This window comes from Ambystoma mexicanum, chromosome 6q, assembly GCF_040938575.1.
Source record: "Ambystoma mexicanum isolate Mex_15411 chromosome 6q, UKY_AmexF1_1, whole genome shotgun sequence".
Taxonomy (NCBI): Eukaryota; Metazoa; Chordata; class Amphibia; order Caudata; family Ambystomatidae; genus Ambystoma; species Ambystoma mexicanum.
The window spans coordinates 51,792,336-51,819,152 of record NC_090937.1 but is presented as its reverse complement, the minus strand read 5'-3'; the positions used below and the strand labels follow the sequence as shown (position 1 = coordinate 51,819,152).

General features: G+C 47.5%; 1 protein-coding gene across 1 annotated transcript in view; it reads left to right on the top strand.

The window, feature by feature from the left end:
* Positions 1–26,817, top strand: part of LOC138515760 (sialic acid synthase-like) — a 260,081-nt gene that overhangs the window by 107,340 nt on the left and 125,924 nt on the right. The window lies entirely within an intron of this gene.

Genomic DNA, 26,817 nt, shown 5'->3' with positions numbered 1-26,817 from the left:
GTGTGGTCTGGTAGGTTTGAGCAGTACTCAGATGGACTGTGTTCTCCCACGAATCGCGTGGGTTATGGTATTGACACTAACAATCCTGGAGGGATATAGTATTGCTAGGTAGGTTCCCTCGGGCACTGATCCGTGGGTCACAGAAGTACTTCGCATGAGCAGTTGGATGCGAGGAGCCCATGCAGAACAGAGCCCGCACAAGCAACGCGGTTCAGTCCGGCGAGTTTGTTGGGTAGATTTGCCACGCGTAGCACGCGGGCCGCAGCGTCGCTACCCCCCAGCCAGAGGTGAGGGGGCGGGGGGCAGGGCAGTGTTGGAAGTGGCCACTGTCTCCCCGCGCGTCTGGGAGCAGTCCACAGGAGGCAGTCAGGCCCAGCCCCGGGCGAAGGGCTTGTCAGTCCAACACAGCGCTCCAGGGAGCAGGCGGGCTCAACGGCGGCTGTACCCAGGTCGTGGACTGGGCGATCCTCCTGTGTGATTAGGATGAAACGAGCACAGCATGATGTCCGGGTCTCGGATCCCCCAGCAAACACAGGGCTTGGTGAAACAGGATCTGTATGGCGCTCCCGTCTCAGTGGGCTGGAGGGTCGCGTCGTTCAGACCCCCGGTTCAAGCAAGATCTGGTCCAGGGGTGTCAACAAAGATTCAGGCAGGCTGTTCTTCGTGGGGATGTGCCCCGTAGATTCACCAGCCCAAGGGGCTGGCGTGTTGCTTGTTTTGGTCCCTGTCGCAGGGTACCTGCCAGGAGCTCCGGGGGTTCGGATGTCACACAGGCGGCAGAGAAAGAAGGCATCCGTTATGGGGTGCTGCAGGGGTAGAGACCTAGCCATCACCCAAGTCAAGGCGCTGCAAACCTCCAGCGAAGAAGCTCCAGAGAGCGGGGCCTGCAATCCTCAAGCCCCTCACTCTTGCAGGCCAAGCAGCCACAGCGTCTCCACGCGCAGGGGCCGACCTCTTTGGAGATGAGGAGCCGGACCGGAGGATGTTCGCTAGCGATCCCCGAGCACCAAAATCGAATATCAGCTCGAGGTAGACATGAGGTTCAATCAAACGAAATGTTACTAAGAAAGTCGCTGTGCAGCCGCAGATATTGGCAAGGATGCGTCCACCATTCTGGAGCATCCACTTCAGGCAGCCATATCTGTTCTAGTGCAACAGCACCCCCTCCTGCCCCTCCCCCTCCCCAACCTTCTCTGTTCTAACTCCTTCTACAGACTTGCACACTAAGCTCATCAACCTCCTCGCTGGCCTTCTTCCTGTTCTACAAGCCTCAGTTAGCCACGACGGAATGCATTTTTGCTGAATGTGCAGCCTGAGTGGTAAAAGCAGATATTAATGGTGGAGTTAATTTCTTCCTTATATTGTTTGTATTCTGGATATGAAGGGATTGGGATGCATCCAGCCTCAATTGCAGGGTAGTGGATACCATTGCCGCATTCCTAGTGCAAGGGCCTCGCCTCCATCCTTTCAAGGTTTAGCTTACTCTTTGGGCATCTCATTGAAGGAGTTGGATTGGACCCCTGGGAATTCCTATGGGAGCGTTTTATTTGGATCATTGTGCAATATCTTTTATTAATTTTTTTTTTTTTTTTGCTGAAGTTGCGTTTGTAAATAGGAATGTGAATGAAGAATTATTATGTAATATTTAGAATGTTTAAGCAATTGTGTATGATGATGTGATTGACTTGCGTTAGTTGATTTATCTAGGCCATGTGACAAAAAAAATGAGTGGATGTGGTGCAAGCTGTTATCGGCAGATGACTGGCTCCTGTAGCCCAGGATTGGATTATCTGTCTAATGTTGGCCCCCTTTTCCTTATTGAGATAGAAATCGTGTTGCTATCTGGCTAACTTCTTTAAGACCAAAGAATTATGAAGGGTTGCTGCATCGGGTTCACCCTTCAGTCTGCAATAGAGTTTCTTCTGCTTTGCTGTGCCAGGAGTGTCTGCCTCACCGGCCATGGTAAACGTCTTGCAGCCCTGGGGACTCTCTTCAGGTCTGCCTAGATGCTCCATGGTTCGTAGTGTGGGCTCTACCCCCCCTATTGTAGCTGTGCACTGCAACTGCTCCAATGGACCCCAGTTTGGGGCATTTTTAAACGTACACCATCAAGCTCTGATCTGTAGTACCACGAGCCTTGGAATGGGAAAATCAGAGTAGGAATGTAGTGCGAGTCCTTAGGCTGGCAATGTAGAAGGTGGGTGTCACAGAATTTGACATTTGTTATAGCACCCTTCAAGTTTGACTCTTGCATGATGGAAAGAAGGGGGAGTCAAGGCGTAGCATGCCTTTGCTCTCTTTTCGCAGTACCTTTTGGGTGAAGGGTATTGAGCACTGAATAGCATTATTAGGATATGCCATTAGGGTATCTGGGGAATTTGTTCTCATGTGATTACGAAGAATAGCAAAATACGGTCACTGAGCAAAAAATTGCTAATCGTTTAAGTTGGATTGCACTTTTTTCCTTTTCCTTTTTTTCGTAGCAATCACTACTAATCAATTTTGCAAAATGTATGCCTTGCAGGGTTTGAAATTGCAGGGAGCTGTGGACTATTTATCTCCTGGATACAGCCTACAAGAGCCCAGTTAGCTTGCTACCAAGGGCTACTTTTGACTCCCCAAGCTAATTGGTGAACACAAACATACCTATCTGAATAACTCTCTGGGAATTTGCATTAAGGGTACATTAGTTCCAGAAGACCTATAAAAATGAATGGTGATATGTACTCTACACAAAGTTATAGCTGCATCTCATTTGGAAGTTAGATAGTTCCTCTGTCACAATGAGCAACTCCTGGTAAGAGGAAAATCCTGATTCCCCAGGAGCTACAGCCAGCTCTTGCTCTGAGTTTCTATTTTGTCCCTTTCCTTGGGTAGAGGTTTTTGAGGAGGTGGGTGGTGGGTAGAGGGCGCAGTTGTGGGAGAAGTGGAGGAAGAGGGGGTTGTGGAGGAGCTTGTGGGTGGTGAGTTGGACAAGGTGTTGTGGGAGCAGGGGAGGACAAGGGTTGTGGAAGGAGGAGTGGAGGTGGTCCTGGTGGGTGGGGTAGAAGACGAGAAGGGAGTATGTGGGAGGTTGAAGTGGTGGTGATGGTGGGGAGTGGTGTGAAGAAGGTGGGTGTAGAAGCCATTCGTTAATATAAAGGGCCCAGGAGGAGGAGGAGGAGGAGGAGGAGGAGATATTTGGTCAATAAAAAGGTCGACAGGACAAATGGTCGACACCATTTGGTCGAAAGCCAAATGGTCGAATTATATTTTTTTTATTTTTCACTTTTTGGGGGTGGGGGTCCCCCAAACCCCTTTTTTTTTTTTTTTTTTAAAAAAAAAACCCTTTTTTGTTACCTAAATGAAAACCTAAAAAAAATAATATAGATATATAGATATATATATGTATGTAACGCTCACCTGATTCCCACGGAGGCGCCGATCTGTTCTGGACTGCTATGACCTCTTCTAAGGTGATGCGCAGGACTCTTAAGACGGACTGGACCGGACCCCCAAACCTCGCCTGTCTGGCCCGCAGAAGAATCCTTCTGTAGATGGAAAAAGGGGATTAACTGTCTGCTGGATAATGTGTTGGATTGCCCCCCTTCACCCCTCTCACTCCTCGAACCCCCTCCGCGATTCCCCGTAGAGTCTCACCTTCGAGTCTGAAAGGACAAGCTCTCCATCCTGCTTCCAATGCAGGGGCGCATTGATTTCCAGTTACTTCACTGGATCTCGGATTTGGTGAGTATTCAACTCCGCTTGACTTTTCCGATATGAGGCCGTAAGTATTCAGTTGCAAAAGTTCAAGCCTTAATTGTCCGTTGTCCATTTTCTCTATTTCAGATGTAGGATGAAGAATCCGCGTAGAGGAATGGATTCGCCAAAGGTAACTCTGGTGAGTCTTTTTGATGGATGGTTCCCTTAGTGATCTTGCTTTCACCCACTAATGCGTGTGTCTTTTTCCCCTTAGGGGCCGGGGTACGGCAGTGCCAAAGAAGCGGCGCCGACCCGAGGTGTGGAAAGATTGTCCCAACAAAATCAGGTAAGTCTTAAGGTGGAAGAATCAGGCCTTCCTCAATCTGTTCCTTCGCTCACCTTTGTTTTGTCGCTTTTTCTCCTTAGGCGCTGAAAGGCGACAGATGGTGCCAATGGTGGCTGAAGAGCCCGAGGGCGCCTCGTCAAGGTGAGTGGAACGCGGCGCTGCAGCGAGCGATGCGCTTCTACAAATGTCTTCTCAGGATCGTCGGAGTGATGGTTCCGGACTCCGGATGGAGGTAGGTAAAGTTCAGTTATTCACCTTTCTCTCCTTTCCTTCCTTTTCAGGTGTTCCAGGTTGCAGGCGGGCGTGGCTGGAGCCAGGATGCAGGAGCAGACACGGTGAGCGTCCAGCTGCTAGATGCAGAACAACGCGAAGCGTGAGCTGCTGTCTGGGCGTTTAAATAGCCCCCAAAGTAGTTCCAGGTAAGTATTCTTCCTCAGCCACGCCCGAGTGGTAAAATAGTCCCATAGGTAAAATAGTCCCTTTCAGACCTCAATGAGGTCTGGATCCGGCAGCATGGTCTGCATCAGGTAAGTCCATCCAAGCACTCCCATAATGAGCCTGGCGCCTATGGTGCCAGGACTGATGCCTTCTATGAGCCTGGCGCCAAAGGCGCCAGGATAATGTCCAAAAAGCCCCTATAAGGGGTTGCTGGGTCCCTTCCTGGGGACATGTCTGCTTTCGGGGATGCTGGCCCTGAACTGGCTTCCCGGGAGTAGGCATCACATATATATAAAAAAAAATTCGACCAAATGGTGACTTTTTCTTTCGGCCAAATGACTGGACAGCGATCTGGATTAGGAGACTGGGAGAATACTCAAGGGGAATCCCAGGATGGGTGGAGGGTCCAGCCTTATGTGAAGCTTGAAACAGGAGTGACGGAAGCAGGAGGATAAAAAAAAGCATATAACAAGAGAAGTTCCCACCAGTACAAGCTTGTGATGGGGTGTCTAGAGAGCGATTGGGTTGGAAGACCATAAAACTGGGACCCTTGGAAAGGGAGGTAGTGAAAGGCCTATAGAGGACTCTCGACACAATGGTGGGCTCCTCCCTACCTGTGGCTCCAGACCAGAGGTCCGCAACATTTGGCCCTCCAGATGTTTTGGGCTACAACTCCCATCAGTTTTAGCCTGCTTGTTTATTTGGTATTGCGCACCAAACCCTTAAGCTTAGTTACAGAATGTGTACAAAGAAGCATATAATATACAAAACATTTGGAAAATAGAAGCTGCCAGGATAGTTAAAATGGCATACGGAAGGAAGCGCGGTAAGACATATGCAGCAGAGACAACAGTGCAAGATACCGAGAAGATAAGCTAACAGTCATTCGTTCATAGCCATTTAATTACATTGAGTCTAAATTTAGGATATGGTTGTTACTTTCTGAGGTCATACAGTAATGCATTCCTGGTTTGTGCTGCAATAACTTGGAAGCTAGATCCTCCAGCTGTAACACGTTTAAATCTAGGCGTTTCCAGGGTATGGGCATTGGCTGCTCTCGTTGGACGTGTGGACGATCTTCTGTTTATCCTTTCCGCAAGGTAGGGTGGAGCTAAATTGTTTAAGCATTTGGAGGTGAGGGAGGCTGTTTTTTAGGAGTATCCTGTCAGATATTTTTAGACAATGAACCTCTCTTCTAGCATCTGAAATGTGTTCTCTCATAGGGATATTCAGAGCTGCTCTTAGGGCATTATTTTGCATTCTTTGTATTTTGTCGATTATATTTTTGTTGGCACCTGAGTAGAGAGCATTACAGTAGTCTAGTCTCGACATTACGAGGGCATTGGCCAAGGTGATGCAACTCGAGGTAGAGAGGAATGGTCTACATGCTCGGATAAGCTTGCGGGTATAGGCTGTGGAGGATGCGAGTGAATTGACTTGTTTCTTGAGCGAAAGAGTGGCATCAAGATGGAAGCCTAGTGTCTTGACCACTGGCATCACCTTGATGAGATTGTTGTCAATATTGAAGGTGGGAATAAGGATCTGGGTATCATCTGCATAATTTGTGTAGGTGATACCCAGTCTGTCCAATTTGTCGAACAGAGGCTTAGTAAAGATGTTGGTTGTACATAGTGGGTGAGACACAGGATCCTTGGGGTACTCCGCAGGAGATTTGAGTTGGGTCAGCAGCCGTTAATGGTGGGGAAAAGACTCTCATTGTCCTGTTGGCCAGGAAGGATTGTACCCAGGATATGGCTTCCCCTGAAAAGTGAGCCGCTGACTAAGGCGGTTGCATAAGACTGCATGATCCACTAGGTCAAACGCTGGGGAGAGGTCCAGGAGAAGTAGCATAGCTGTTTGTCCCTTGTCCTTCAACTTGTCAATTTGAGTCTTAAGGTCAAGCAGGGCAGTTTCCGTTCCGTGGAGTGGGCGGAAGCCAGACTGTCGTGAACCTAGTAGATGATTAGCTTCTAGGTATTCCTGAATTTGAATATAGGCTACTCTATCAATAATTTTAAGTAGAAAGGGGACAGTGGTAATAGGTCTATAGTTGGTGGGGATGGTAGGGTCTAGCGTTTGTTTTTTAAGCGGGGGGAGGACCCAAGATTCTTTGAGGTTATTAGGTACTGTATTGGTTTTAAAGGAAGCGTTAATGAGCTTGGAGATAAATGGGGCAAGGTCTCTAGCAGCACCCTTTATAATTTGTGCCGGGCAACTGTCGCCCTTGCAGTTTGATGGTTTTAAAGAGAGAATGATTTTTTCCGTGTCAAGGATAGAGATTTCTTTAAAGGTAAATGGTGTAGTTGTGTTACGCCCTGTGTCAGGGGATGGTTGTTGCTCAGGGGGTGGGAGGGGGGGGGGGGCAGAGAGGCCTTTTTAATTGCTATTTTCTGTTGTTGGAGCGTAGTGATTTTGTTTAGGAGGGCTTTTTGAATTGCAGTGCACCATGGCTTATCCTTGGGGACAGTGTCTGCCGGTGGAGTTGGGTATTCCTTTTCGCGGAGCATGGAAAACAGTTCCTTAGTATTGGAGCTAGCTTTTGCAATTCTTTCATTGAATGTTTTTTTGTGTTGGTTATTTCTTTCTTGTAATGTTTGGAGAGTTCTGTTAATTTAGCCTTATTGACAGTAGTCGGGGAGTGGCGCCAGATAGTTTGCAGTTTTCTTTTCTGTAATCTTAACTCTTTAAGTTGGGGTGTGAACCATGCGTTGAGGTGGGATATTTGTCTGGCTTTGCGCATTTTAAGTGGGGCGTTGGTGTCCAAGGCTTGGGACATGGCAGTATTGAAAATTTCTACTAATGATTTAGGGTCAGCATTATTATTAACGTTGCTCAGAGATGGGAGGAGGTGAGGGAGTAGTTTTTCTGCTGTGATGTCCTTTTTACTTCTTGTCGGCAGTGGGGGTGCCATCTCAATGGTTTTAGGACTAAGGAGGTCGAGGGTGGTTGAGAAAGTAATGAGGTGATGGTCGGTCCATGATTGTGGTAAATTATCTGTAATAATGTTACAGTTCAAGTCAGCCACCCAATCCAGTGTTCTGCCTTTGATGTGGTGGGGGATAAGACTTTTTGTGAGTCCATGATCTTTGAGAAGTGCAGCTATTGCTTTGGTGTGTTTTGTTTCCAGCCTCATTGAAGTTGAGGTTGAAATCCCCCAGCAGCAGGGTTTGTGAGTGGTTTTTAGTGTTGTTGGCTATGATATCTGTAAGGTCCTCCTCAAAGGTTCCTAGTGGACCAGGAGGTCTGTATATCAGGTGGATCGTTACGGTTGTTAGATAGGGGAAGTTTAGCCGTGAGCACTTCGCATGAGGGACATGTAGGTGGAGTGGCAAGTCTAATGGAAAGGCTGGTTTTGGAGATGATGGCTAGGCCGCCACCGCGAGAGTTAGGTCTATCCACTCTGAGTATCTGGTAGCTCTCGGGTATTGCTATCATAAGGGCAGGACCTGCAGCATCATGGAGCCAAGTTTCAGTTACGGTTAGTACGGCTGGTAGGTCTAGATTCTCATTGTGTAATGTGTCTGCAATTTCAGAAGCATGGGCTACTAGCGATCTGCTGTTGATGAGTGATCCAGATAGAGATAGTGTGCCTTTATTTGTAGGGTAAGGGGGAAGTTTGGTTTCTGGTTTATTGGGATTAGCAAAGTTATTATTATTTTTTTTTTTTTTACTACATTGGTCGGAATCCGGTTATTAGGAGTGGATAACACTGTACGGTTATTGGTGTTTTTAGGATCAAAGAGCCGGGATAGTCCGGATCGAAGTCTCATATTTCTATCCAGAGGAGGGCACGTTAGGAGGGTGGCTAGAGCCATAGTGACTAGGAGGCTAACTGTAAATGCTAAGGGTTGGGTTCTCAAGTTGTCAAGCATGTTCAGGGCTATGCCGTGGAATCTCAGTTGGTGTTTTGGGTCAGGTGAAATTCACTTTATAGGCTAGTAGCAGGCTAGTATTGATTGTACATCAATTGCACTAGTGGGCTGGAGTGGGCCAACATAATTGCACAGGTAGGCTAGTATCAATTGCACAAGTAGTCTAGTACCATACTCCATGTCAAGGGATCATGGGAATCGTAGTCCAAAACACCTGGAGGGGGTGCAGGTTGAAGACCCCTGCTCTAGACTTTGGTTTAAGGCCAGCTGCAGTGTTACATAAACTACAGAATCAACCATGGGGCTTCAATACAGACTTGACAACTGCCAGGAGGATCCCCAGCCCCCCTTATCTAGCTGCACAAAAACCTCCCCAAAGAGATGACCAGAGACTAAGACTGTGCTACGGGCCTAAACCAGTACCTAATGCCTTTTTCTTGGAACTATTGATCTTTGTTTTTGGACGCCAGGACCCAGCCCACACAAACTCAAATAAATGTTGCTTTTGCCTTTTATGAACCTACCTTGGGGACCTTCATTTTTTTTTAACAACATTATCTTTGCACACAGGTTATGCACTTACATTTGCAACACTCATCTCGCGAACATACAACATATACAGATTAGTTGTCTTCTGTGTTCGGGTTCTCATGGTCAGTTAACTCTGCCAGATATTCTTTATACCGTGACTATACATTACTAGGTTTAGAGGGGGGCATCACTGAGTCTATGTACAGTTCTTCTGTATCATTAACCCACATCATATCCCTGTTCCAGTCTTCCTTTGTTGCGGGTTGTACATTCTTCCACCTCATTTAATGACCCTTTTATCTATTAATAGACTTGGGTTCAGGAGTTTTCGCCATGTTGGGTTCATTTTCCCCATTGCCCCCAGCATGCACATCTGCGGTGTCCATTCCACCGGTTGGTCTGCCATCTTATCCAGAGCTCCACAAACCTCTGACCAGTAGTGTCTCAGTTCTATACAGTCCCATAGCATATGAAATATGTTAGCATTTTCAGAGTTACATATCGGGCAGGTTCCAGAAGAATAGGGTGTATTTGTTTGAGCTTTATTGGCGTATAGTGTGTTCTATGTACTATTTTGTAGTGAATCAGTTTAAATCTCGAATTGCATGATATCCGTTTGGTCAATGCACAAATCTGGGACCATTCTTGGTCGTCTATCGGTTGCCCGAGATCGTGCTCCCACCTACCCTTAGCCGTGTGGGTTACCATCGGGCGTGTTTGTACTATAGTTTTTTAGAGGGTGGAGGCTGTAGTTTTCGGAATCTCCCTCCCCCCCCCCCACCCCCCCCACTCTGTGTAGATGTATCCCTGTGCCATGTTTATTTCAGGTTCATTCAGGAATGTTGGGTATATATGCTGTGTAATGGCTGCTACCCTATTGTGTTATTGTTTATGTGCATTTGTGTTTCCTACTGTGTCTTTAATATCCTCCCACTGGAGAAAGCGCTTTTCCAAGAATAGCTGTCCCCATTGTGTAATGCCTCTAGCAGTCCAATGCATTGCCACTTCTCTCTAAGGAGAAGGGTGTATGGGGGTCGCCCCAGATTGGCATACTCGGTTGATATAACTTACTGGCGCCAAATATGTCAGCGATTTTGGACCATGCTGTGATAGTGACCTTGGATGGGTTTATCGTGTTATATTGTTTGAGTTGGCTTAGTTATCCTTTGTAGGGCTAGCGTCGCTTCACGCTCCCCTGGGGAAGGGGGTGGGGGGCCAGAGTTGAGGAAGCATGTGGCCCAACTAGCCGCATAGTGTGCCTGCGCTGCTAGGTAGTACAATTCCATGTCAGGTGCCTTCAGCCCGCCCCTGGGATACGTGTCTGTCAATAACCTCCAGCTCAGTCTAGGATGTCCACCCCAAACAAATGCTATGCAGGCGTATTAATTTTGGAAAACAGAGCGCGACCGGGCCAAACTGGCACTGTACTGAAGAGATAAAAAAGCTTTTGCAGTATTATCATTTTGATCAGTGCTATCCACCCCATCAGTGATATGGGCAGAGCATTCCAGCGCTTCATTTTGGCACACAGTGCTTCTGCCAGTACACTGTAGTTCAATGTGCGGGATAATTGGGCGGTTCTGGCAATATTAGTGCCTAGATAAACAATGTGCACCGGACTCCATATAAAACCATGTAGGTTTTGGGGTTGCATGGTGTTATCTGTGAGCGTGAATATCTCTGACTTATTGGGGTTGAGGCGTAGACCTGAGTATTCACCAAACCTTTCCACTTCTACAAGCACTCTGCCCAATGTGCGGTCAGGGTTCTTTAGATATAATAGGATATCGTCCGCATATAGCGTTACGATTTGTAGTTTGCCTTCGAGCCATATCCCGAACGCACTGTATCGTGATCTAAGAATGTCTGCTAGGGGTTCTATAACTAGAGCGAAAAGAAGTGGGGACAATGGGCAGCCCTGTCTGGTGCCACCTAGTAATTCCAATATATCTGTAAGGGAGCCATTAATTCTAATCTTCGCGTGAGGTCGTGTGTATAATATTTGAATCCATTTTATGAATTTTGGGCCGAACCCATAATTCCGTAATACCCCCAAATAGGAAGGGCCAAGAGACTGTGTTGAATGCTTTCCTCATGTCGAGGGAGACCGCTACTCCTTGGGTCTCAGAGGGGGAGAAATGGGGGGGGGGGGAACGTATCGTGGCTATGGTTTGGTAGCACCGTCTTATATTTGTTGCTGTGGACCTGCCCGTTATAAACCCAGCCTGGTCCTCATGTACCATATAAGGCATCAGTGGTGTGAGCCTGGATGCTAGTATCTTCGCTAGGATCTTGGCATCAGTGTTTATTAGGGATAATGGCCGGTACGACCCACATTCCCCGGGGGGTTTCCCTGGTTTAAGCAAGAGCATAATTATTGCTTCTCTGGTAGTTTTGGGGAGTTCCCCTATGTCTAATGCTTCCATCCAGACGGCGTGTAGTCTGGGCGCTAGTAAGTGACTAAATTCCTTATAGAATTAGTCTCCCAGCCCGTCTGTGCCTGGCGCTTTCCCATTGGGGAGTGGTTTTATTGCTTCAATTATTTCAGCCTCTGTGATAGGTTCCTCTGGTGATTCCCTAGTCTCCTCCGCCGACAGAGTTGTTGGTATCCGGGAGAGATGATGTTCTATCTCGGCATCTGTGACGGTACATTGAGGGGAGTATAGATCTTTATAGAATGCATAGAATGTTTCTTTCCTACAGTTTATTCTGGTGTGTAGACATTGTACCCTCTGCCATTTGTATGCAGGGTATAGTTGTGGGACCTCTCTCCGCGTACCGTTTTTGCCAGTAGCTTCGCGGGCCGTTCCCCCTCTCCGTATCTGCGTGTCGCAGCGGGTCTATCAAAGTATCTGACCTCTTGATCTGCTGTTTCTTTATATTCATCTTTATTTCCGAGCTGAGTCGGGGTGACTGGGAGAGTGCATACTGGGATTGCAGAGACGTTATTTGTGTTTCCAGTATGGCTAGCCTGCCCCTAATGTCTTTGAGAATTCCACCCTCAATGGATATTGACTGACCTCTAATGCATACTTTAAATGCCTGCCATAGTATAGCCTGACTTGAGACCGAGTGTTCATTGATATCGAAGTATTCTTGTATGTATTGCATCATTGAATTTTTACAAACCAGGTCTTTTAAGGCTGCAGGTTTAAATCTCCATGGTGGTCTGGAGTTAACACTGTCAGGGATTTGCAGTGTCAACTGTATCGGCGAATGATCCAAGTAAGTCCTGGGGTGTATGTGGGAGTCTGTTACCCAGGCCGTACTGGCCCCATCTATTAGCCATAAAGCTATTCTGGAGTGCATGTTGTGGACCGTGGAATAGTATGTGTATTCTCTCCTGGTGGGATTTAATGTTCTCCAAGCATCCTTCAGGTGTAGGTCTGACGTGTGTAAGTATCGTCTGTGCTGCTTTGGTTGGTGTTTTGTGTTGTGCGATCAATGTGCACATCTAGAATTGTATTAAAATCCTCACCGCATAGCACCCGGGCTAATTTTTCAAAAACAGAGGAGTGGAAATCTGGATGGTCAATGTTCGGTCCATATAAATTAAGGAAGACAATTTCCTTATCGTAGGGATTGCCATGAAGCAGAACATATCTTCCTTCAGGGTCACGTTTGGCTGTAATACATGCGAACGTTAGCGTTTTATGTATCAATATTGCAACCCCTCTCGCCCGGCTTGAGTATGTTGTGAAGTATTGATGCGTCCCCCAGTTCGGCATCAGTTGCTCACCTTGTCGGGGTCGTGTATGGGTCTCCTGCAGGAAGATTATCTTAGCGGCTTGTCTATTGAAATAGGCCAAAATCTTCCTTTTCTTGATCCTGGATCCAAGGCCCCTTACATTCCAGCTTAGCACATTAATATTGTCTTTGCCTGTTTTAGCCATTATCTATGGGGCGCTTGCTCTCATATGAGCACCAGTGTATTACTGTTGTATGCTTAAGTGCCTTCGTGCCTAGGACCTGTGTGCTTTTTGCTTTACCAACCTCCCTTCCATAACATAACCCCAACACTCCCCGGTTAGTCCCTCCCCCTTCCCTCACAGTTCCCCTAACTTCAACTGTGCTGTTAAGTTTCCATCCCTCCCCACCCATCAATAACACAAGCACCTGCTACAGGGGGGGGGGGCTGCAGTGTTTCCAGTGCCCATGCCAACATTAGTAACAAGTGTTGTATCCGGCTCTCGCATGTTGCTCTCACTCATTATGAAATCTTTGGGTAACCCTTCTTATGTACCTTGAAACATGAATTTTTTAGATATCCCAAATGTGGGCCTCCAACAGGGAGGCCTTTGTCATTGCTGTTCCTTCTCACTTCTTGAAAGTGGTGGCAATGATCTGGCCTCAGAGTTATGTATCTCGCCCTCCTTCTAGGTCTGTCCATTATTAGGAGAAATATGTGTTTCTATGAAGTTAGCCGCCTCTTCCGGGAATGTGAAAAAGTATGCCTTATTTTGATGTTAAATTTTGAGCCTGGCGGGGTAGAGCATTGCATATGGCACTTGCCATTCGCGTAGCATTTTCTTGACCCCTGTGAAGAGCTTCCTTTCCTGTTGCACCGCCAGGGTGAAGTCTGAAAAGATGCGTATAGTGTTTGCTTCCCAGTTTAGCTCCTAGTTCTCTTTTAGGTTTTTAGGATCAGTTCCCTGTCCCTTTAGTTCATCATGCGCACTGATGGGCCTGGGATATGCCCTGGGTTTCGGCTTCAGGGCCAATGATCTATGTGCACTCTCCACTATCAACATCGGTGACCATCCCGGGGTCTCCCAATAGTGTACGCAAGAGGTCTTCCACCGCTTTCTCCATTGATCCCTTTATAGCCCCCTCCGGAACACCAATTCTGCAGATATTGTTTCTTCGAGACCTTGCTTCCAAATGTTCACATTTGGACTTCTCCGTCCCTAGTTCGATAGCCATTGTGGACACCGTGTTCTTCAGGGTTTCTGAGGTGTCTTCTGTGCCTGATATCCTTGTTTCTGCCTCGGTCATGCGAGAGGTCGTTTTGTCGAGCTGCGTTTTTATATTTGCGACACTTGCCGTGATTCCATCTAGCTTGTCAGTAAGCGCTGCAAAGCCCTGCTGCATGGCCTGAAAAACGGCTTGGGGATCCATCATGGTTGCTGGGGGGGGGGCTGCTTTTCCTGTGCAGGCATTTCTTCGTCCCCCTTGAGCTCAGTGTCTTTCTGCATCATAGTAGTGTATTTATCGATGGTTCCTCTGCTTCTTTTTGGGCCAAAGTTCTTGGGCATTGTTCCTGTTCTGGGGTGTTATATCAGAAGGAGTTGTTCAGAATACCCCTTATCAATTGTCTTGTGTTTGTGATATACCGCAGGGGCCGAATATGAGAGCGTGATGAATAGGCTAGCTCAATGCCCGGTCTGCGGTGTATCCTGTATTATAGTACTACGCTGGTGCAGGCTTTAACAATGTCTCTGGAGAAGTAATGTTGGAGGCGGTCACCCCTGGCTGCAGCCTAATGTCTTGGGAGAGATTCGCCCTGTAAACTGAGGTGGTCTGAGTGATATTGTGTTGTCTTGGGGGAGTTGTTTCACCGCGACCCAGACTGGGGGGTGCCTGCACTGGTGCCTTAGGTGAGGGCCATGAAAGTTGTGCGCTGTTTGCACTTCACCCCTTTGTCCACACTCCCAAGGGGTGGTTGCGTGGTGGTCCGTTGCCCCGTCTGCGTGTCCCAGGGGATTATACTTTACTGCTCCAGTGTTCAGAGCCCCCTGGGAGTAGTGACGACAGTGCTGGTGCCCTTGCTAGTGCTTTATTGGGTGCCCCTATCGTCCCCTCTGGCCCTGTTTTGTGCGGGATGATGGGATTTCACTTCCTCTAGTCCAGCGCTTATGGGCCTTTTGACTGTTCTTGGGCACCGCCTGGTCCAAGGGGTGGGGGGGGGGGGGGTGTCTAGGATTCGTGTTTGGGCGGAAATGTCGGGCCGTCTCGTGTCCTTACCAGGTAGTGGACCGTGTACTCTTTTCTCGGCGAGGGAGTCTAGGGGAGGGGGGTTGAAGGGAACAGTGATGTTCCTCCCCCCGCCCCCCCGCACCCGTTCGTCCATGCAAATCTTCCTATAGTGGAAAAAAGTCTTTCGTTCGGGCAGACGGTCCGCCCGCCAGCCTCTCTTATAGTTCCCAGGGGGCCGCGGTGCAGGCTACAGGCCGCGCGGAGGGCGTGGAAACATGCATGGGGAGCGGGCCCGTCTTACCTTCTCTGCTGTGGGCCCGATCGGGCGGACTTTTCCTTATTGCGAGTCACTGCTGTGTTGAAAGCGGTGGGGGCCTGCAGGCGCTCAACGATGTTTGGAGCACCCGAGACTCTCCCTCACTGAACGAGTGAATCAAGCGGACTGCAGCCGCCGCGCACGTTGTTCTGGGGCCTGGCCCCTCCCTGCAATCCACGGCAGTCACGTCCTGCACTGCCCATGGGATCCTCTGGGATCACATCTCAGGAATCGCCTCGCTGTTCAGTCTCAAATTTCGTGTGGGCAATCAGTAGATGTTACTGCACATTCGCTGCAAAAATCGCGTGGAGCTGGAGTCGGCAAACTGTATGTTTTGGCTTTGCGGCCCTGGATACAGCCAGAGTTTACACGGGAGCTGCCATTTTTCACTTGTGCGCAACAGCGCCCCCTCACCCTCCTCCCTGCCCCTCCCCCCACTTCCCTTGGGGACCTTCATACATATTTTGACACCCAAACATCCTGATAACAATTTAGTTACCTTTTGTAAACCTTCTTGACCCTAGGAACATTGCTTTAGTTTGTCATAACCCTAATAAAGACCTGTTGGGAAACTTAATTCCACATCTGGCTCATGTTTTATTTTTGTATGCTTCATTATTAAGGACATAATTCCATGCCCTGTGTGCGAGGAACCCCTGCCTCCCTTATGTGGCATGGTGGGGTTAAGAGATGGGGCAAAAAAGGGGGTCCCTCTTTTTTTTTTTTTTGTTTTTGTTTTAGAGGGGCTTGACTCAAAAGGGCAAATTACATATAAAGAGAGAAACGGTCAACAGCTACCCCTGTTCAACCACGCATTAGCGATAGGTATAAAGAGCAGCAGGCTAGGTTTCACAAATACTAGCTGAAGGTGGTCACAAAAAGGCTGGAGAAATTAAGGAAACAATTCAATTTAATCAAAAGTTTAGACGCACATTTTAAATCTGTAGGTCCAAATACACAAGACTGGACCTTAAAAAGCACATACATGCCCAAGCGGGCAACAAAAAGATTCAAATATTTACACTCCACACTCAAGTGAAGGTTAGTAACATAGATATTTGTGCAAATTCATATACTACTTTCAATTAGTAGTTTGTTATTGTTGTCGACACAAACAGGTTGGTGTTTCTGGTTCGGGATATTAATAGCCTTTGGCGAAAGCTAAAGGATAGCAGATGCGAGGAAGGGTCCGAACTGTCATCAGGACGTGATCACTTGTTGAACAAACAGTGTGAACGCCTAAGATGACAGATGACAAAATGGCAGAATCTATGTCGGGGATGGGTGACCGCACAGTAATAAACAGTGAAGAGGAGCTGTATACCAAAGGCCTACCTTTGTAATGTCGTCGGTGAACTTGGAGTTACTAGGTTCAGCCTGTTCATAGTACTGGCAGGGAAACAATGGATCCGTATGGGTAGGATATCTACAGAAAGGGGTACCAAAGGGTTACCTGGAGGTCTGATGTTATTTCATCAGTAGCCTAAATACAGTAATTACAAAAAAGGTACCTCTGCCTTTAATTGACCAGGTCCAGCAAAGGTGGCTGGAGTTGTCACGGTAGGAAAGTAGATACCGGAGCGTCTGGATAAGTAGAGATAATGCATAACTTAGACTTGGGGAGCACTAGTTCTGCTGGATTACTAGTGAGGGCTAAATTCCATCAATAAAGCAGATATTAATTAAACTACAGATGGAAATACGGAATACATGGATATAAAACATTCCCTGCCACTTGACATAAAGTGCTACTGCAAATGTATAAGTGCAAACACAATGGATGTAGGCACATAGGCATAAAGTGCAAATACAAGCATATTAATCTAATAGCAATGCAAATACAGTTAAAGCCATTATTAATGATAAGGTGCAAATGCATTTGTAGACACAAATCTCCCAATCTACAATATATAGGAAGAAAAAAGGCATACAAAGCTGTTAACCATAAAGTGCTAGTGCAGATGTATCAATACAATCATAACATGAACGTTGAGCCATGAACATAAAGTGTAAATATAGCAGACACACAGACGCGCACATACACCCCCATTATAAATGGTAAAGTACAAGTGCATTCATATACAAATATCTCCCGATCTACAGTATGCAAGCCTTGGGAATAAAGTGCAAGTGCATATGTAAACAATGATTTATTTCCTTAAATACAGATAAAATGACATAACATAGAGGGTCCAGATGTTTAGAATACTGGATAATAGGTGATCCAGTTTAAGGGACTGAACAGGACAAACCCAATTAAAGCATGTTCTGCAATAGTCATGAGATGGCGTTCCCCAGATGTTAAAAGATAGGAAGCTAGCCATAAAACCAACAAATGGGATGTTTTTATCAAAAACAATAAAAGTTAAAAGGCAAAACAGGCCAAGGAAAGATGCCACAAAGAAAAAAGTGTTAAGATACAGGAAAGCAAGCAATGAGGGAGGAGACAACGTTATCAGATACCCACAAATGTCTGCAGCTCCTCATCACCATTATGACCACTGGGATATTTTGTGTCAAAGTTTAAAATAAACCTTGTTTACAATTGTCTTAAGCTCAGGGTTCAATCTCCTCCTCTTTGAATAGGGACATGACCCAAAGCAAAAACCGTAAGTAAGTGGAAATCATTTTCATGTTCTTGTTTGAAATGTTTGGCCATCGGGTACATTGGGTCAGAATTTTTAATGGCTCTAAGGTGCTGAAGAATTCTGAGCTTTAATTTACTTGTAGTGCGCCCAACGTGCCACTTCATGCAAGGGCATGAGAGCACATACACGACAAATGCAGTGTCGCAACTGATCGTGTCTAATCTCAAATTTAAGGCCCGTAATTGGATGTATAAATGATTTCCGTGCCATGACATGAGGGCAGGCCTTTCATTTCGAGCACTTGGTGAAGCCAGTTGGAGAGCCAGATAGCCAATTTGTCATAGATTAACTCTTGTCTACGGGAGGCAAATAACTAGACGCTAGTTTGTCCCTTAGTAGCTTGTAGGTTAGTATAGGATGTTTAGGCAGGACAGGGCCAAGATCTTTATCAAGCGTAAGAATACGCCAATGTCTAAGAATTTTCCGAACATCATGTGAGGCATTATGAAATGTAACAATCAATCGAGGATCGTCAAGATTGATGTTTTTCTTCCTCCTCATCCCATGTAAGAGTGTTTCCGTTGAAAGTGCACGTGCCTTTTTAAAAAAAAGCAATACCACAGTTCTTTTATCATAGCCCTGTTGTAAGAAATCGGCAACAACCGCGGTACAGCACTGCTCATACTCGGCAATGTCTGTGGAAGCGATTAAATTCGCCATATGGAATGCTTTTCTTACAGGAGGGCGGATGGCAGCTGGTAGCATGCAGGGGAAGGCCTGTAGTAGAAGTTTTTTTTGTACAATGACATATGAATGCCCAGAGTATCAAACTTCACAACATCCAAATATACTATTTCTGTATAGCTATGACATTCTGTGAATCTTAAGTTATTGGTATTGATGCTTTCAACAAAAGATAGCCACTCAACTTCAGTACCCTTCCAAATTATAAAAACGTCGTCAATATACCACCACCAGGGCATAATCTGCGTGGGAAAACTCATAAATCAGATAAAGTTGCCTCCCACCACCCCATATTCAAATTTGCATAAGATGTAGCAAAGGTACTGCCCATGGCACTTGATGATAGGAGCCTTCAAATAAAAAAACATTATTGGTCAAACAAAACAATAACATGTCCAAAATCATTGTGCCGTGTCCCAAAAAAGAGATTGAGTGTCCAAAAAGAATTTACAAGCTGCCAGCTCAATTTTGTGATCAATTGAAGTGTACAGGGAGACCACATTCAGTGTAGCAAGAATAAATCCTTCCTCCCAAGGTATATCGGTGATATGTTTTAGAAAGTCCCTGGTATCCTGCAGGTAAGATGGTAGAACCGAAACCAGTGGAAACAAAGTTGTATCGATGTATTGTGCCAGATATTCAAGTAAGGAGCCACACATTCACTATAGGCCTACTTCGGGGATGGATAAGAGATTTATGCGTCTTAGGTAGGAAATAGATAGTGGGAATAGTGTGGCTGGAAGGGACAAAAAACTTAGCCAATTTGTCCTCAATTAGGCCTTCTTCAGCCCACTTGGTACAAAGAGAAGTAAGTTCACATAATATTTGGCCAAACAGGTTTGTAGTCAGTTTAGAGTAACAGCGGTGACAAAGTTGACGATTTGCTTCAGCAACATAACTTACCCTATCCTGGATGACCATGTTGAAGCCTTTATCGGCAGGTTTTGATGATCACTCCAAGCGCTGCGGGATGTTTAAAATCACTAGATTTCCTACGCAGTTTACGTAAATCATTAACACAATGATCATGAAAGGCTTCAATACAGCCCTCCACTGTAAACTGGGGATTAAATCTAGATTTGTTTTCGAGTCTTGTGCGAATGTCCCAATTGATAGAAATATCAAAGTCACAGGGATCAAAGGTGGATGGATCAAGAAGCTCCTCGTCAAGGCAGGCCAGATCAACCAATGTAGAGGTATCAGAAATGCAGAGGTCAGTGCAGCCAGTGCGTGGTATAGAAGGTTTGTCCACTGATGGATTGATGGAAAAGAACGTGTGTATATATATATATATATATATATATATATATATATATATATATATATATATATATATATATATATATAAATTTCTGAGGCTTGTGGAATCTGCTTAGATCACATGCTGTGCATAGGCCGACATCTAGTGGAAGTTGCAGAGTATTACAGTTTGTTTTTCGAAAATGGGCGTCGACACAGGGCGTGCCAGTAATACTATCCCTACTGTGACGTCCACTGTACCCATGATCCCTCACGCGTGTAGGACCCTCAGATTGTTTTTTTCCGCCATACTGGTCGGAAGCATTCAGCGGAGTTCCCTGGCATCAGCCATACTTTGAAAAATATTGTTATTTCTGATGTTTGTTAATCTGCTTAGAATCACATGCTGTGCATAGGTCCGACATCCAGTGGTCACTGCGGAGTATTGCATTTTGTTTTTCGTAGTCGAAAAGGGGAAGTCGACAAGGCGTGTCTGTAACACTATCCCTATAGTGACGTGCGGTGTACCCACAATCCCTCACGCGTCGAGGTCCCTCAGATTGTTTTTTTCCGGCCAGCTTTTGGTCGCCTTTACACGGAGCTCCTCGAGAGACATTGCAAAACATATTTCCTGGACCTTGGTCCTGACTTATTGCATTAACACACAGATCCCTCCCCCCGACGTAGCTGCGAAGCGGTTTCTCTGCCAAACAAGATCTTCGACGGAGGAGATCCTTCGGCGCTGCCGAACACGTGGCCTGGCCTCGCCGGCCAACATACAGTAGGGAGAGTGGGGGGGTGGAACTATCTTGTTTCTCTTCGATAATGCCTTTCCTTTTCCCTTCCCTTTCCCTCTGGGTTGTTATCACCTATTATTGCCTCAGCTATGGAGAGGACACCCTTTAGGTTTTGCCCGCGCTGCAAGGGCAAGTACACCTGGAAGGACAAGCATAAACGCTGTAATCATTGCTTGCCCCTCGATCATAAAGAAGACGGCTGCGCGGCTTGTCAGCTTTTAAAACCCAAAACTCTAAAAGAACGTAGAGTCAAGAGGTGGGCATGTCGAAGTCCGATTCCTCACCTGCCGTCGCCGAAAGTGATGAGGAAGGTGATAACACGACCTCCGTTGCGGAAGTCTTAAACCTCTCGAGGGAGCGCTCGCACTACTCGACGTCCGTACCCAGCCCCAATGGGCTCGGCTCACGCCCCGCTTATGGGGATGAACACCCCGGCGACAAGGACGCACAAAAGACACTTCCATAAGCACACAACCCACGGCTCTTCTTCGTCAAAGACGAAGAATCTATCAGCGCCAAAGGAGACGCAGGGCACCCCGGCGTCTACCTCAGACCGTAAGAGTCTAAAGCCCCACTCGCAAACGCAGCTGCGACCAGCGACTGGGCTTTCCACAAATAAAGGCACTCCCCCCCAAAAACATCCGACGTAACGCTCCATGTAAGAGCGCCCGTCACAGTTCAACACGCAACGCCAGTAACGTCGAAACCAGAAACCTCCACAAACAATTTACTTGTCGAGAGCCTAGCGAGGATTGTTTCCGCCGTTACCCATAAGCGGACGAAGAAAGACACGTCGAATACCGCGCAAAGGGCTAAAGACACGGTGAAAAAGTCGAAGGGGAGCCAGGAATTACCCCCTTCATCTAGAGGGACTCCTGACCTACCGGAAGGCTTTTCAGAAGGCGACGCAAACCTTTCTTGGACGTTGAGGGAGAGGTTAAAGCGTTTCCAGGCAGAAAACACTAATTTCCCCCCTTTCCCCACCTCCCCCCCAACCCCCTCCCCCCAACCCCCCCTCTCCCCACCTAGACTACTCAGGGGTACCCCATGAAACTCTGGAGAGACTCCATTTTTGCATGGAAAAGATGGAAAGGTTTATGGAAACCCAAAACCCACAAAGACCAAGGGAAGGACCCCAGGAGGACCCCAGGGTCAAATTTCCTAGGTTGTTTAATCCTTCACATGACGAATTAAATGTGTATGACCTCACTGAAGAGGAACAACATTTTCAAGAAGAGGATGAGTTTTTGGGTGTAGAGGAAGAACGAAACCTAGAGGAGGGGTTTCAAGAAGACTCAGATACAGGTGCAGGGGGCATCGGAGAAGAACTAGAGGTAGTTACCTCACACCCCTGGCAGTCTCCATCAGCGTACTCTGACCCTGATGCCATAACCCTATCTCCTCCCAAAGACTCGCCTATTGGGAACACTTCTCCTGTAGATGCCCAGCCTACGATTAATGCACTGTTGCGCAAAGCAGCAGCGTATTTCGAATTACACAGGGGAGACCTCTCCGGACATTGACTTAGTGGAAAAAGTAATTAAGGAGAAGCCCCCTGTCAGTCAAACCATTCCTCTCCTTGCCTCAGTGAAAAGTAGAATCACCCCTTCTCTATCCACTCCTGCGTTGGTCAGAGGGGTCAACCCTCGAATAGAAAAACTCTCAGCCCATCTCCTTCTGACCCTTTATAAGTGTCATGATCTCTGCTTCCAAAAGGTCAGGACTTACCCAACTCCCTTGGAAGCAGACCCATATCCCAGGTTCCGAGTGCCAACCAGTCCCAATTGGGACCTTTTGGACCCTGTCCTGGCGCCAGTGGCACCAGGCTCATAAATATGCCCAGTCCCAGCGCTGGAAGCGCCGGGCTCATAATGCTTGGGTGGACTTACCTGCAGCAGACCATGCTGCTTACTTACCTGCCAGTTGAGCCTCTAATCCTCTTCTGTTTTGGACTACTTTTCCTGTTGGGTGGGGCAGGAGCCACTCCCTAGGTTCAGAACACTGGAACTCTTCTGGAAAGCAGGAACTCTTTTCTTACCTAGGCGAGGCTGTGGAAGGAGACACCTAAGCACTACAGGAGGCTATTTAAACCACACCCGATGGATGAATCTTGCTTTGCGTTATTCTGCATCCTCTGCAGCAGAACGCTCATCGTGTCTTCTGCATCTGATCCTGGGCCTAAGGGAAAAAGGCTTACCATCCTGGATCCAGTCTTCAGCAACACCTATAAAGACAAGAAAGAACAGGTTAGCATTACGGTCTTCAGTGACAGCGCTTCTCTTACCTGGTCCATCGGCTGTCACCAACGCCTCGCGCTGCATTCCGGCATCTGAAAGACAAAGGCTTACCTACTCTTCGCGTGCTCCGGAGGTCTTCGCACTGCATTCCGGCATCTGAAAGACAAAAGCTTACCAACTCTTCGCACGCTCCGGAGGCCTTCGGCGCTGCATCCCGCATCTGAAAGACAAAAGAAGGTGCGTTTAAAGACATTGGGTAACTTTATTACTCACGTGCCATTACTCCTTCCCACGCCGAACCCAGTGGGTATTCCGGCACCCTTCAGCAGCTCCGAACTTGTACCTGCAAGATAAAAGGACAGTTAGTGCGCACCGTGAAGCAGGCAACAAGCGCTTACTTACGTGCTTCCAGGCGCTTCTGTTCCTCACACGGGTTCCATCCTCAACTCACTTCAGCCCGTCATCCGCCATCGCCGGAACCCTGCAAAACAAGAGACATCATTACAAAAGACTTTTAAAGACATTTGAAATACTCGGAACTTACCGTTCGTGCAGTAAACGACGGACAGCAGTCCTCTGAGGTCAAGAGGCCTGCACCCTTATCCAGTGAAGAAACTGGTTACGGCACCCTGGCCCGAGGCAGATGGAGAGCTCGGCGTTCACTTACCTAAGGTGAGAGCGTTAACCTTTGGGGTTCTACAGGAGAAGAGAAGGGGAAGAAGAGAGAGACACCCAATAACCCCAGTTCATTAATCCCATATTTTCTATCTGCAGACATCTTACTCTTCGAGTCAGACATACAGTGCACAGAGGTCCAGCCCAAAGAGCCAACCATGTGTTACACATCACCTTTGAAGATACGGTATTCGCCCAGTCAAGACCGGCGCCTCTGCGGGAATCAGGTGAGCGTTACAATACGTCAGAGGCCACTCTGTACCAGACTCCCTTGTAGTAACAAATACAAGGAAGAGGGCAGGGGTGCCTCTGTCCACCAGTGAGGCACCTCCAGACAAGGAGGGGAAAAGGCTGTATGCCCTGGGGAAGAGAATCACAGCTTCTGCCGCTTTCTCAGCAAGGATTGCTAATAATAACTCTTTACTAGCAAGCTACTCAGACGCACAGTGGAACAAGCTACGTAGCGACGCTGAAGAGGCACCAGAACCCCTGCGTACACGACTTCTGGCCACAATCACAGAAGGGACACTAGTTAACCAAAGCATCGTTAAAAACACTTTAGATGCTGCAGAGACTGCTGGCCGTTCCCTAGTCCAAGGGATTCTCCTCAAACGCCATGTCTGGCTGCGCAATTCGGGGTTTAAACCTGAAACTCGGGCTTCCCTGATCAACAAACCTATAGAGGATACCAATCTCTTTGGTAAGGCAGTTGATGAGGCTCTAGAAAATGCTAAAAAGGAATTTGACACTATCAAGACCCTTGACCAGATTTCTAAGCCACCTAACAGACGCGGCTATGGCAATAAGTGCCTTTTTCGTGGCCAACGCCAGCAGCAGAATCAACAACAACAATACTCTGCCAACAACTGGTCCTCTAACCATGGTAATAGTGGCCAGTACAATCAGAGAGGCCAACTCCGTGGCAAGGGGAGAGGTTGGGCCTCTACCCCAGAGGCTCCCAGGCCAATAACAGCAAATGACCCGAAGATTCGGGTCCCCTCCCATGCATCGCCGGTCGGGGGCCGGTTAACATTGTTTCTTCCAGCCTGGGAGGGAATAACATCAGACCGTTGGGTACTATCAACCACAGCCGCGGCTACTGTATAGAATTCAACAGTTCCCCAACGTACAGACCCCCACGGGGACGACGCATGACACCAGAACACCTCGCCATCCTTCTACAGGAAGTGGAACAGCTACTGGAAAAAGGAGCTATAGAGGTCGTGCCTCTATCTCAGGTAACGGAAGGTATTTATTCAGTGTACTTCCTTGGACCTAACCATGCGCCCTTGTAGATCTGCACCCAGCGTACAAATTTGTCAAGCCCCAAAAAGTTTCGCATGGTAACCTTACAGGAAGTAATCCCCTTGCTATCACAAGGGGATTACATGACAACACTAGACATGAAAGATGCATACTTTCATATTTTAATGTTGCCGGCGCACAGAAAATACCTCAGGTTCATGATAGAGGACAAACACTACCAGTTCAGAGTGCTACCCTTCGAGATAGCATCAGCACCAAGGGTATTCACGAAAGTAGTGGCAGCGGCCCATCTGCGCAGGTTGTCCATCCCAGTATATCCTTACTTCGACGATCGGCTCATAACAGGGGATTCTTACGAAACATGCTTCTCCAATACCCAAAAGACTGTAGACCTTTTGTTCCAACTGGGCTTCTCCATCAACGAGAAGAAGTCCAGCTTAGACCCCAGCCAGATCAAACAATTCCTAGGGGCTCTAATTCGAACAAAGGACGGCCTCGTCTTCCCCTCCAAAGAGAGGGTCCAAAACACGCGGTTTCAGATCCCCCCCGATATGTGGCAGGTCGAGAGGTGACGGTACGCAAAGCAATGCGATTGCTAGGAATGATGGCGTCATGTATTGATTTGGTACCTCACGCGCGCCTGCGCCCAATGCAAGAGTGGCTCAACAACCAGTGTTGTCAGGCCAGCAGAAAATGGGAGGACCTAGTGGTGGTCTCGCAGGCCTTGGTTCTCTCGCTACGGTGGTGGACAAAGGAAAACCTGCTAATGGGGAAAACTTTTGCCACACCCGCAGTGGAAGCCACTCTAACCACAGACGCATCCCTCACAGGATGGGGGGGCTCACCTATCCCATCAGACTGCTCACGGAGTGTGGACTCGGAACGTAGCATCCAAGCACATAAATCTACTGGAGCTACTGGCGGTGTTCAAGGCACTGAAAGCCTTCCAGGAACACCTACAAGGAAAGACGGTGATGGTCCTCACGGACTGCACCACAGCCATGTACTACATCAACAAGCAAGGGGGAACCCACTCTCCAGGACTGTCCAAGCTGTCCCAGAACATCTGGAAGTGGGCTCTCAAACACATGTTCCTACTGTCAAAACGTGTACCAGGGGAACTCAATCTGCTAGCAGACGAACTCAGCAGAGATTTCCCCCTGCCCGCAGAGTACGAATGGCGATTACACGAAGACATCGTCTTCAACGTCTTCACACAGTGGGGTTTCCCAGAGATAGACCTGTTTGCAACTCTGGAGAACTCACAATGCCTAGATTACGCCTCCAGGTACCCTCAGAACCAGTCCAAGGGGAACGGTCTATCGATTCCATGGTCGGGGAAATTTGTTTACGCTAACCCCCCCCCCCCCCCCCGCCCACCCTCGGACTCCCCATCTACACAAGATTATGCACAAGATGCACCGGGTACAAGCCACCATGATACTAGTGGCCCCTATGTGGGCCCGGCAACCATGGTTCGCTCATCTAATGGAGATGTCTCTGTCTCCACCAGTGAAACTGCCATGCCCGTACAACATGCTGTCACAGGACAAGGGCAGGACACTGCATCCATGCCCTCAAACCTTGAACTTAGCAGCCTGGCTCCTGAGGTCATAGAATTTGGACATCTACAACTGCCACAAAGGTTCATGGATATCCTCAGGGAAGCAAGAAAACCTAACACTCGTCACTGTTATTCTAGCAAATGGAAGAGATTTGTCATCTGCTGTAGAGGAAGAAGCATCAACCCCGTTCACTGCTCTCCCACAGAAATTGTTCTGTACCTGACCCATTTGCTGGACTCCGGTCTAGTATTCAATTCTATTAAAGTCCACCTAGCGGCACTTTCTGCATACACCACTTCCCAACTTAAAGTGTCATGGTGGAAAGTCCCAGTGATCAAGGCCTTCATGGACGGGGTAAAAAGGATACACCCTCCAATAGCAAACCCAGATCCCGGCTGGGACCTAAATGTGGTACTCGCCAGGCTCATGGGTTCACCCTTTGAACCCATGCACAAGGCAACTCTTAAAGACCTCACTCTTAAGACTGCTTTTCTGATCACTTACTCTCCTAATGGAGGTGATAGCTAACTACAGGCTCTTTCTGTTCTAGACCCCTTTGTAACAGTTCCGAGGTAAGGTGGTTCTACGCACACACCCAAGGTTTGC